Source organism: Pongo abelii, chromosome 19 (genome assembly GCF_028885655.2).
Source record: "Pongo abelii isolate AG06213 chromosome 19, NHGRI_mPonAbe1-v2.0_pri, whole genome shotgun sequence".
Classification (NCBI taxonomy): domain Eukaryota; kingdom Metazoa; phylum Chordata; class Mammalia; order Primates; family Hominidae; genus Pongo; species Pongo abelii.
In genome coordinates this window covers 79,307,288-79,315,319 of record NC_072004.2, presented here as the reverse complement: position 1 = coordinate 79,315,319, position 8,032 = coordinate 79,307,288, and positions in this window count along the sequence as shown.

Here is an 8,032-nt window from a genome sequence, read left to right as displayed (position 1 = left end):
CCGCATAACCACTTCTGAATAACGCAATCTGGAAACAAAAGGAAAGGGATCGTTTGCAGCAAAGCTCGGCTGTATGAGGAAAACAAGAGGTTGTTCTCCCCTATGGCTGTTGTTTTCGTGGTGCGGCCCGGACACGTGAGCCGGCCCGCGTCTCAGAGAGTTGCGCGCGAAGCCAAGTTCCCGCCTTGGACATCCCGGCTCGCTTGGCTGAGCTTGCGGCTTCTGCTGGCTGCTCCCTGGCGGGCTGGGAGATGTATTTGGCGGAGATTTGACAATGGATAATTTGCAAAAAGTCTTGTTTTTTTGTTTTGAAACAGAGTCTCTCTCTGTCGCCAGGCTGGCCTGCAGTGGCACGATCTCAGCCCACTGCAACCTCTGCCTCCTGGGTTCAAGCGATTCTCCTGCCTCAGCCTCCCGAGTAGCTGGGACTACAGGCATGCGCCACCACGCCCGGCTAATTTTGTATTTTTAGTAGAGATGGAGTTTTACCATGTTGGCCAGGCTGGTCTCGAACTCCTGACCTCAGGTGATCTGCCCTTCCAAAGTACTGGGATTACCGGCATGAGCCACCGCGCTCAGCCTTTTTTTTTTCTTTTTTGCTCATCCTTCCGCGTTTCCATACCTTCCCTCCACTTCTTCACTTGCAAATAACACGCTGGAGCCCCCAGCGTCCCTTTCTTGCTTGCCGCCCGATGTGCCTGCGCCCCCTCTCACCCGCGCTGGAAGTTGTGGGTCCAGTTGCAAAAATAGAGTGAGGGAGGAAATGGCCCTCCGTTGCATCTCTCCCGGGACCCCGTTCCTCAGCTTCCATGCCAAACGTCTTCCTGGAGGGAAGCCTCTGGAGGGCAGTTCCCAAAGTGTTCACCCTGACACCGCATTGAGCTGTTCCCATCTGGTTTCCTGTTGGGCCTTTGGCTCTCCCTCAATCCTTGGCCTGACCACGAGCCATGGGCTGAGTTTGTTGGTGCAGTGAAATGTGAGGATTTGGGGTTTTTTTAAAATTATTATTATTTTTTTATTTTTTCAGGAGGACAATTATGTGCTTCGACCATCCATCGAATATATGCACACTCCAGGGGGCCGCTGTTACCCACATTTTATGGATCGGGTAACAGACTTGGAGAGGCCTCATTCTTGGGGACGTGGGGGTGGCAGGCAGGGGAATTATTAATATTACTGGCAATTTTAGCGTCCAGTGTGTTTTCTGAGAACTATTTCTTGCCCTGCAAGAATCTTTCATCAACCCGCATCTTTCTTTTTATACTCTGAGCAAGTGGCTTCTTGGGCTAAGGCCGGGCTGTCTAGGGTAACACTGTCACTGCCTTGTTCTCTCCTTCCGTACTGATAATTTGAGGGAGAAAGTCAGATAGAATCAGAAGCTTTGGAGCCAGAAAAGCCTGCCTATGAATCCCTCTTTAATACCTTACCAGCTTTCTGACTACTGGAAAATTACATAACTTGTAGTAATGTCCTCCTCATCTTTTTTTTGTTTTTGAGATGGAGTCTCCCTCTGTCACCCAGGCTGGAGTACAGTGCCCCCATCTCAGCTCACTGCGACCTCCACCACCCGGGTTCAAGCGATTCTCCTGCCTCAGCCTCCCGAGTAGCTGGGATTACAGGTGCCCGTCACCACGCCCGGCTAATTATTGTATTTTTAGTAGAGACAGTGTTTCACCATGTTGGCCAGGCTGGTCTTGAACTCCTGGCCTCAAGGGATCCGCCCACCTCGGCCTACCAAAGTACTGGGATTACAGCATGACCCCCACGCCTCTGCGTGTGCTCCCCGCGCCTGGCCCAGTCTCATCTATTTTTATTAGAAATAGCTGTACTGGGTAAAAGCCATTTTTTAAAAGTTCTGGTAATTTTAGGCCGGGCGTGGTGGCTCACACCTGTCATCCCAGCACTTTGGGAAGCTGAGGCGGGTGGATCATCTGAGGTCAGTAGTTCAAGACCAGCCTACTCAACTTGGCGAAACCCGGTCTCTACTAAAAATACAAAAATTAGCCGGGCGTGGTGGCGGGTGCCTGTAATCCCAGCTCCTTGGGAGGCTGAGGCAGGAGAATTGCTTGAACCTGGGAGGCAGAGTTTGCGGTGAGCTGAGATGGCACCATTGTACTCAAGCCTGGGCAACAGAACAAGACTCTTGTCTCCAAAAAAAAAAGTTCTGGTAATTTTATACATTTGTCACAGCTAAATTTTAGCAAATGGGCTTGCTCCAGCTGACCCATTTCTTTATGTGAAGGCTGTTTTCCTGGAGAAGCAGAGAAATCATTCCTTCAAATGGATAATTGCTCTGCCCCAGGCAGTCGTGGCTATGGGGCTGTTAAAGAAGCTGGTTGAACCTGACAAAAGCGGGAGAAATTCTAGCTAGAGAGCTGTTTGCTATCTGCTTCTGAAGCTGCATCTCTCTCTCTCTCTCTCTCTTTTTTTTTTTTTTTTTTGGAGACAGTCTTGCTCTGTCGCTCAGGCTGGAGTGCAGTGGCATGATCTTGCCTCACTGCAACCTTCACCTCCTGGGTTCAAGCAATTCTTCCACTTCAGCCTCCCGAGTAGCTGGGACTACAGGTGCCTGCCACCATACCCAGCTAATTTTTGTATTTTTAATAGAGACAGGGTTTCACCATGTTGGCCAGGCTGGTCTTGAACTACTGACCTCAAGTGATCCACCCGCCTCGGCCTCCCAAAGTGCTGGGATTACAGGCGTGAGCCACGGCACCTAGCCTGCATCCCTTTTTGACTGCATTACTTGGTTTCTGGGTATCCCAAATCTGCTGCTTCCTGATCCCTCAAGACTTTCTCCCTTACCTGCTGTTTATTCCTGGGGCTGTCAGCATCTGACTCAGGGGCCACTTGTTCATTTCAGAGGCTAAATGGTAAGTTAGGGGCAGTGCAGCTTTAACCAGAGTTAGAACAGGTAGATGAAGGGTTAAAATCTGGAGATAACACAAAATGAATCGATCTTGGTCACCCTATCTATCAAGGTGAGGATAAATTCTGGGCTAAGGGAATAGACAAAGAATCCAGGTGGAAGGTCACAAATTAATAAGTCCAAGACAGTGAGAGCATAAAGCTCAAGAATTTGGTAGCCAAAGGTAACTGTTAAGGTTAAGCTGGTTTTGACTTTCTGTCCTGATGGGTTAGCTACCAGTTAGAACCGACTTGGAACAGAGTTTCTGGAGTGGGGAGTGTAGTTAACTTTTATCAGAGAGTGATTTCCTGAGCAGGCATTGTTTCTGCACAGTCTTTGTCCTCTTGGAGTTCACACTGGAGAGGTATGTGGATGGAGACAGAGTTCCAAACAAAAGCCACAGCACAAAATGATGAATATTCTTGCAGAAACCTAGACCGAGTGTTAGGGAAAACACAAAGGAGAGCAAGAAATTGATGATGGCAGTTGGAGGGTGGGGATTCCTGTCATGGAAAATTCCAGAGACAATGACATTTGAATTGGCCTTGAAAGATAAACAGAGACACTTGCATGGCATATAACTGGGAAAGAGCAATTATTCATTTAATAAATATGTATTTGTGTTCAATTTTATACCAGGTATGGTTCCAGGTAGTTGGGACGCAGCAGCAAATAAGACAAAGCCCTTGCCCTGAGGAGCGTCCATCCCAGTGACATCCTGGGCGAAAGAACCACAGTGTGCATGACTTGGCATGTTCAGGGCAGAGTGAGTGCAGTGTGGCTTCATGGTGGAATACATAAGCTGCTTCTGTGAATGTATACATCTCCAAGGAAGAGTAAGAATTAGAATCAAAAGAAAATCAATGGGATAATAAGCATTGTTATTTTATTAATAAAACAATTTGGGGTGGTTGGGAGAAAGAAGACAGGTGAGGCAAGGTGAGGACAGATACTAATTAGGCCATGCTAAGAGGTTTAGCATAGACTGCCCTGTAAGCCATCGGCTTTTCAACATATTAGAGTTCTGGAACCCATTTTTCAAAGGAAATTCTGCATGGTCACTCCATATATAAAACAACAAAAGTAGAGCTGCTTGGTTGAGGGGCAGGGGTTGGCACGGGCAGGGGAAAAACTCCTCACTCTGCACTCCCACCTCATTCTCCTGTCTCCACGACAGCGCCTGTGTTTCTGAGAAACCCGAAGGCCCACAGTTTTTGTTTTTTGTTTGTTTGTTTGTTTTTTGAGACAGAGTCTAGCCCTGTCACCCAGGCTGGAGTGCAGTGGGGTGATCTCAGCTCACTTCAACCTCCACTTCCCGGGTTGAAGCGATTCTCCTGCCTCAGCCTCCTGAGTAGCTGGGATCACAGGTGCCCGCCACCACACCCGGCTAATTATTGTATTTTTAGTAGAGATGGGTTTTTGCCATGTGGGCCAGGCTGGTCTTGAACTCCTGACCTCAGGTGATCCACCTGCCTCAGCCTGCCAAAGTGCTGGGATTACAGATGTGAGCCACTGTGCCCAGCTGGCCCACGGTTGAAAACCCACTGCTGAAGGTATTGGAGGGCACACAGATGTGGGTAAATGGAGAGATGTGATCAGATTTGCTGTCTTGGGATAAAACTGTCAGAGGGCATGCAGTAGGATGGCCAGTCAGCAGAGAAGCCACTCAGGTGGGTTAGGGAAGAGCTGCTAAGGACCTGACCTCAGGTGGGTGGGCTGGATCCAAGAAAGATCTGAGAGGTAAAACTTAATGACTAAGAGTGGGGGGTAGCGGCTGGGCATGGTGGCTCATGCCTATAATCCCAGCACTTTGGGAGGCCCAGGTGGGTGGATCAAGAAGTCAGGAGTTCAAAACCAGCCTGGTCAGCGTGCTGAAACTCTGACTCTACTAAAGATGCAAAAATTAGCCAGGCATGGTGTTGCGTGCCTGTAATCCCAGCTACTCGGGAGGCTGAGGCAGGAGAATCATTTGAACCCAGGAGGCAGAGGTTGCAGTGAGCCGAGATCACTCCACTGCACTTCAGCCTGGGCAACAGAGCGAGACTCCGTCTCAAAAAAAAAACAAAAAAGAATAGGGGTAGCAGGGGAGTGAATCATGATTCCAAGTGATAGCAGAATTAAAATCCTTAAGGAGTGAAACCCCATCTCTACAAAAAACACAAAAATTATCTGGATGTGGTGGCATGCCCCTGTAGTCCCAGCCAGTCAGGAGGCTGAGGTGGGAGGATCACTTGAGCCCAAGAGGTCAAGGTTGTAGTGAGCCGTGATCCTGCCACTGCACTCCAGCCTGGGCAACAGAGCGAGACTCTGTCTCAAAAAATAATAATAAAATAAAATCCTTAGGCTTTACTATTCTCTTTGCTTTTGGCTGTTGGTGCCCTGGGCATCTGGTTGTGTCACTCCATCTTCCGTGGCTTTCACTTCCCTGCAAGACCAGTTTGAATGTCTCAGCAAGTCAGGGCTGGCCCTTTGCCATGTCCTCATACCCTTACCCAAGATAGGTATGGGGAGGAGAGGCAGACTGAGAGGACAGTGAGACATTGATTTTGAACAGATGGGTTTAAGTGACTAATGGAACATCCAGCAGGGAGTTGGAAATACACATCTGAAGCTCAGGAGAGAGGTGGGATTGGAGTTGGAGATTTAGGGTCATCAGAAAATAGACAGTAATTGAATGATTGGGAGTAGATGAATATGTCTAGGTAGGTCAAGTGTAGAGAAAAGATCTAAATATAGAAACCCCAAGAGAAGGACATTTAGGGGCCAGAAGAGGAGTGAGAATAAGTCAGAGATCCTAATGGAGGCCCTTCCCTTACTGTTCTTCTATGGTAGTGGTCTGGTTTTTTGTTAAAAAAAAATTTTTTTTTTTGAGACAGAGTCTCGCTCTGTCACCCAGGCTGGAGTGCAGTGGCACAATCTCAGCTCACTGCAACCTCTGCCTCCTGGGTTCAAGCGATTCTCCTGCCTCAGCCTCCCGAGTAACTGGGACTACAGGCATGTGCCACCACGCCCGGCTAATTTTTTGTATTTTTAGTAGAGACAGGATTTCACCGTGTTAGCCAGGATGGTCTCAATCTCCTGACCTCGTGATCTGCCCACCTTGGCCTCCCAAAGTGCTGGGATTACAGGCGTGAGCCACCGCACCCAGCCAAAAATTTTTTATAGAGACAGGGTCTCCTTATGTTGCCCAGGCTGGTCTCAAATTCCTGGTCTCAAGCGATCCTCCTGCCACAGCCTCCCTGAGTGCTGGGATTACAGGTGTAAGCCACCATGCCCAGACTGTTCTTCTCATTCAACTAGTAGCTCTGGGTCCAAATTAAAAAGCCGGGAGGTCACCTCCATGAGAGTCTGAGAAGTGACCAGGAAGAGACCTGTGAGACCACAATGCCACCCAGGTCTCTGAGTGCATTATAACCTTCTTCCTGGCATAGGAAGAGAACAAGAGAACAAATGGTAGAATCATGCCCCAACCCTTGGCTCCAGAGATTCCAGGTGTGTCACCTGGGCTGGTTGTAGCTCTGAAGCTTACTACTTCTTCTTCTTTTTTTTTTTTTTTTACACTTTATTTTTTAGAACGTTTTAGGTTTACAGGAAAAATTTCAGCAGATAGTACAAACAGTCCTATATTCCCCTCTCCCTGGTTTCCCTATTATTAACACTTTCCATTAGTGTGGTACATTGGTTACAATTAATGAACCAGTATTGATGTATTGTTGTTAGCTAAAGTCTATGTACATTAAAGCTCACTGTTTGTGTTATATAGTTCTACTGGTTTTCACAAATGCATAATGTCATGTATTCGCTGTTACTGTATCATACAGAATAGGTTCACTGCCCTAAAAATGCCCTGTACTTCACCTTATCACCCCCATTCCCTAATCCCTGGCAACCACTAATCTTCCTACCATGTCTATAATTTTGCCTTTTATAGCATCCTTTTTAATGGCTGCATAACATTGTCTTATGTGGATTATCCAGCCAATCCTCTATTGAAGGACACTGATGGTATTACACAACTTAAAGAAAACACTAGAAATGTAACACCAAACCTTGGATTCACACAGCAGCAAATCACACTATGCTGACTTGTCACAGGACTCACTTGCCTATGTGCTCCCATTTAGCTGTGTATCGCAACATTTCATGATCTCTGGGCAAAGGAGCCATTCAGATGTAACACACAACCTTGTAAACCAGAAGAAAACATCTGGCATTCACTCTGATGGAAGAACCAAAGCAAAGTGGTAAACACCATCTGTCAAATTTGTCTTCCAACTGAGCCTTTCCAAATTTCCGGGGTTTTCCTTGCCAGTTCCTTGTCACAGCAGCACTAGAAGCAAATGAAACCATTGTGGTTTCTCATGATGTTTTGAGCTAGGCAGCAGGGCTCCCAGGGCAGCCTCCTGAGTAGCTGGGACTACAGGCACGCGCCACCATGTCCAACTAATTTTTGTAATTTTAGTAGAGACGTGGTTTCACCATGTTGGTCAGGCTGGTCTCAAACTCCTGACCTCAGGTGATCCGTCTTGGGATTACAGGCGTGAGCCACTGTGCCCGGCCCAAGGCCCACTTCTTATATGCTGATATCTGCACTGCTGGAGTGCAATGGTGCGATCTCTGCTCACTGCAAGTCTCTACTCTTCAGGCATTTTACCGCTAGACTGTGCTGTGACAGTATGTGTGTTGAGAACTGTGACCACAATGTGCTCACAGAAGAGGAGCTCTCTCTTACATTCAGTGATCTGGCAACTCTTACTCTGATTCTCCACATCCTGTACAGCTTCATGCCTTTGACTCTTATTCTGTCTTCTTTGCTTAACTTACCTGTTACCTCCTCCAAGAAGTCTTCATTAATCCCTTTCCCTCATTAAAGTCCTCCTCGTTCCTCCTCCAAGAAGTCTTCATTAATCCCTTTCCCTCATTAAAGGCCTCCTCGTTCCTCCTCCAAGAAGTCTTCATTAATCCCTTTCCCTCATTAAAGGCCTCCTTGTTTCCCCATGGTACCTTGTGAATACTTTTATCTTAGCAGTTGTCATGTGGGGAAATGATCTGTTTATGCATTTATCTTCTTTACCAGCATATGTCAGGGACTGGCACATAGAAGGTGCTCAATAAATTCTTCTC